The 4,887-nt window shown below is 44.6% G+C and overlaps 1 protein-coding gene across 1 annotated transcript in view; it reads right to left on the reverse strand.

Annotated features, from left to right (window-relative positions):
* Positions 1–4,887, reverse strand: part of SCUBE1 (signal peptide, CUB domain and EGF like domain containing 1) — a 188,451-nt gene that overhangs the window by 173,826 nt on the left and 9,738 nt on the right. The window lies entirely within an intron of this gene.

Consider the following 4,887-nt stretch of genomic DNA (forward strand, 5'->3'; position numbering starts at 1 on the left):
CTACTTCCGTAGTGATACTGCCTCGAAAACCCAAGGAGGGGTCGCTATGAGTCGGGGCCGACTCGACGGCACATAACAACAACAACAACAACAGGCCCAACGTGCCTCCGAGGAGGAAGACATCCACCCTCGCACAGAGGAGAGGTTGGCTTACCCTTCCTCACCTGTAGCTCAGAAATGATACCAAACGTCCTGTTGGGGCTGGGCCAGGGTGCAGCCCTTGGCGTGGCTGTCTCTCTGGAGCAATGGAGGGGAGGCAAGGATTAGTAGGTCAGAGGAAGAATTCTCGCCTTCCACTTGGGGGACCCAGATTGAATTCCCTGCCCCTGAACCTCCTCTCAGCCGCCACCCGTCCGTCCGTGAAGACGTGTGTGTTGCTGGGGTGCCACGGAGCTTCCAGACTAAGGCAGACGAGGGAGGGAGGCCTACTGATCAACTCCCTAAAATCAGCCAAGGAAGGGCCTGTGGACCATAGCTTTCTGCTCTGCTCATGAGGACGGCGCAAGACCAGGCAGCGGTCGCTTCTGCTGCGCAGGGTTCACCAACTTGGTGGCAGCCAGCAACAGCTCCCACCCACCCCTGCTGCCCAGACACTCGGAAGTACAACGGGCCACTTCCCTTTGTCATTTGATACACAGATTTCAGACTTATCCCTCTAGTTTGTTCCCTTTACTTTACTAATGGGGATGCTGAGGCCCAGAGAGGTGAGGGGATGTGTTGAGGGTCACATAGCAGGTGAGTGGCAAAGGCAAGACTAAGAAAAATTCGCAGTTCATGTTCAGTCCCATGCTCCTCTCCTTCCCTCCCCACCAACATTCTTAATCTTTGAAACTATCAAAGTTATAATTCCTTGTGCTGGAAAAGGTACAAGGACACAGGTGTTCTTACACACAGCTGCTCAGAGTGCTCACTGATGTGGTTTTGTGATAAATTAGTTTGGCTATATCTATAGCCACTCCTCAGAAGGAAGGTTGGGCAATCCTACTTCCGTAGTGATACTGCCTCGGAAACCCAAGGAGGGGTCACTATGAGTCGGGGCCGACTCGACGGCACATAACAACAACAACAACATATTTTTTTAATCCAAAGATCTGTTTACCTAGCAATTCTATTGCCAGGAATTTTTCCTACAAAAATATTTACATATATATGCAAAGATGTGCACAGAGGTTTATCACTACTGCTTTTTGTACCTAAAATGGTGGGAAAAAAAGGCCTAATGTCTATAAATAGGACATGTTCAATACATTTTTTTATATTCTCACGAGGAGTATTATACAGCCATGAAAAGGAGCAAAGTAGAACAATATATACCCCACTAAGTGTGTTCAGAGGTGTGCTGGTAGCCTAGTGCCTAAGGCGTTTGACTGTTAACCAGAAGGCTGACGATTCAAACCCACCAGCCACTCCTCAGAAGGAATGTTGGGCACTACTTCCGTAGTGATACCACCTTGGAAACCCAAGGAGGGGTTGCTATGAGTCAGGGCCAACTCAACGGCATATAACAACAACAACAAGAAGTGTGTTCAGAAGGAGCTCTGGTGGCATAGAGGGTAAGGCATTTGCTTGTCAACCAGAAAGTCAGTGGTTCAAACCCACCAGCTACTCCTTGGGAGGATGATGACGCAATCTACTTCCATAAAGACTTACAGCCTTGGAAACCCAATGGGTGTCGCTATGAGTGGAATCGACTGTATGGCAGTGGATTTTTTTAACAATGTTTGAAGGGGCTCTGGTGGTGCTGTGGTTAAAGTATTGGGCTGCTAACTAAAAGGTTTGCAGTTGAAACCTATCAACTGCTCTGTGGGAGAAAGATGAGGGCAATCTGCTTCTGTGAAGATTGACAGCCTTGGAGACCCTGTAGGCAGTTCCACTCTGTCCTCTAGGGGCGCTGTGAGTCGGAATGGACTCCATGGTGCTGGGTGTGGTATTCGTTTAGCAGTGGTGGAGAACTTGAGTATTTTCAAACTTAAACATCTTTGCCAATTTGGTCCGACTCGATGGTACATAACAACAACAACAATAACAACCTTATTTATTTGACCTTCCTCCCCCTTGTTCATATGTTAAGTTTTTCATGTAGAAAGGCCTGTTTCTCGGTTATCCACTCACCACCTATTTTTAATATCAGAGAGGGCTACTCTTTATCTTTTCAAATATTCTTTCAGTTTCTCATCCATTGACTTCCCTGAGGAATTTTATAATGGCTTCTGAGTTCTGTACTGTCCTTAGAAAGATCTTTCTTGCCCAAGATGATATTTTCATCTATGTTTTCTCCCAGACTCTTTATGGTTCAGTTCTATTGTAAATTTTGAACCATATGGAATTTATTTTGGTATAAGGAGTGAGGTAGGGATTCTCCTTTATTTTTCCCAGATGACTAGCTATCCAGTTATCTCAACGCTATGCCTTGGTTAACGCATCATTTCCCTCTCATAAGAAATGGGTCTTTTTCAGCTCAGGGCGCAGGAGAGTATGGAGGGATGGTCACTGGGAAGAGGTAACTATGGGGAGGAAGTGGGAGGGGAGCTGTTGCATTGTGGTAAACTGTGGTCAATGACATGAGACAAAGTATATGTGAACTGCTGTATGGAAAGTGAATTTGCTCTGTAAATCTTCACCCAAATAAAAATAAATTAATTAATTAAAAAAAAAAAAAAAAAGAAATGGGTCTTTTTAATTTTTTTTCTTCCTTTCTCCCTCACGTGTTGAATCCCCACATCTGTTTCCATCAAGTTCTGCACTCTGCTCTAGACTGAGTGGCCTGTTTTTTTGCCAGGCCCAACTTTTGACATCATTGTATTTTATAGTACATTTTGAAATCATTGTATTTTATAGTACATTTTGACATCTGCTAGAGCCAGCCCTCCTTCATAACTCTTGTTTTGCCTCAGAATTTCTCCGGCTCGTCTCGCATGTTTATTTTTTCCAAATGAAGTTTGGTATCATTTTGTCAAGTTCCAAAAAAGAAAATAAAAGTTCTGTTGGTTTAGGCTTTTCCTACCAGTGAACAGAGTTTCCTTGGAGATGACGGATGTTAACTCTTTGCTGTGTGTCTGGTTATAGGTCTGTTATCCCCCATGTTCCTTTAATTATTGTTATTACTATTATTTTAATTGTACAGAAGATCTTCTTATTTTTATATAGTCAGATCAGTTCTCTTGCCTCTTTTAAAAAATTCTCCTCACTGATTTTGTTTTCAAGCATTTAAACAATTTTAAATTTTTAAAATGTATGAAGCGTATTTAAGACTGAATCAATCCACTGATGTGGAAACATGTGAATGAGAGAAGAAGCCAATATTTTCCCAATACAACAGGTTCAACTGTCCAGACAGTGACACGGTGAGTGGCTTGGGTGGAGCATAGGCATGTTTCCCATTAAAGCTGTGGCTCCTGACCCACCCAGCTTGGTTCCTCTTGGAGCGGTACCTGATTTATTACCAGTTTCCATTGGAGTCTGTCAGACAGTGGGGTGACTACTTGGTTTCCTGGTCAGGAATCCCTTGATGCTGGAAGTCTTGTGAGAAGCCATGGTGAGGATTGGGGGGCAGTGGTGCACACTGCCATGGCAGACAAAGCTCCTCAGTGGTTTTTAAAGCGTGGGCGCTTCCATTGCTTCGAAGAGCTGGTCAATATTCACGTTTATACTCGGTCATGCCTTCTAGGATTTGATTTGCTTTATACATAATTTATTTTTCCAGTCCATGGAATGTATCTAAACTGATTAAACATTTTTCCCCTATTTTTTTTTAATCTTAAATTGTGGTGGAACAAAATGTATGCCAACTCAATAGTGTCTACGTGTACAATCCAAGTTGGGCAACCCTGACTGCTCTTTTTCAAGATAATTCCGCCACCACCATTGAGCCACCAACCTTTTGGCTAGCAGTCAAACGCCTTAGGCACCGCACTCCATTAACGTGAACTCAATGCCCAGGAAAACATTCCCTCCCTCACACATTGCTAACCACTCATAATCTTTGGTTTCTGAGTTTTTGCTCATTTCCTGTCTGCAAGATCCTGCAGTAGCGGTTCTTTCACAACCCACGTACTCAATTCAGCGAGACTTTCTCAGGTTCAGCCACACGGTGGCATCAGGACCTCGCTTCTCTCCACGGCGGAGGGATACTCAGTTTCATCCTCGTAGCACTCGTTGACCCGTTCGTCTGTTGACAGACATTTAGGTTGTTTCCACCTTCCGGCTATTTTGAGAAGTGTTGCAAGGAACCCTGGTGCGCAGGTTTCTGTTTGTGTTCCCATCTTCTCTTTTCTGAGTGTATACCCAAATCGTTTTCGATTGGCTGCTACCCTAAAGGTCGCTGGTTCAAACCCACCCAGCGCGGGTGTAGAAAAAAAGCTAGGTGATGATCCACTTCCGGTAAGATTACAGCCAGGAAGTCCTGAGGCCACGGTTCTGCTCTGTAACCCATGGGGTCCCATGAGTAGGAACTGACACCAACACACCGACCCCCAGCATTGGAATTGCCAGGTCACATGGTGGGCCTCTGTTGACCTCTCTGAGAAATTGCTGAACTGTTCACACGATGCCTGTGCTCAACCGAAGTTTTGTTTGCTATTCCTTCCCTTAAGGAGCTCTGGTGGTGTAGTGGATACGGCATCTGGTTGCTAACCAGAAGGTCGGCGGTTCAAACCCACCAACTGCTCAATGGAAGGATTATGGGGTGACCTACTTCAGTCAATATTTACAACCTCAGAAACCCAACAGGGGTTGCTATGAGTCGGAATTGACTCAATGCCATTGAGTTTGGTTAGTTTTGTATTCCTCCCCTAGTTTTTCACCAATGAAGCCAACTTTGCCACATATTAAAATATTATTTAACATTGTCTTACGTGAAAATGTTCCTGTCCTACCTTTGTCTCCCTT

The sequence above is a fragment of the Orycteropus afer genome, unplaced genomic scaffold, assembly GCF_000298275.1.
Source record: "Orycteropus afer afer isolate SDZICR_OR568_19922 unplaced genomic scaffold, OryAfe1.0 scaffold00083, whole genome shotgun sequence".
NCBI classification, from domain to species: Eukaryota; Metazoa; Chordata; class Mammalia; order Tubulidentata; family Orycteropodidae; genus Orycteropus; species Orycteropus afer.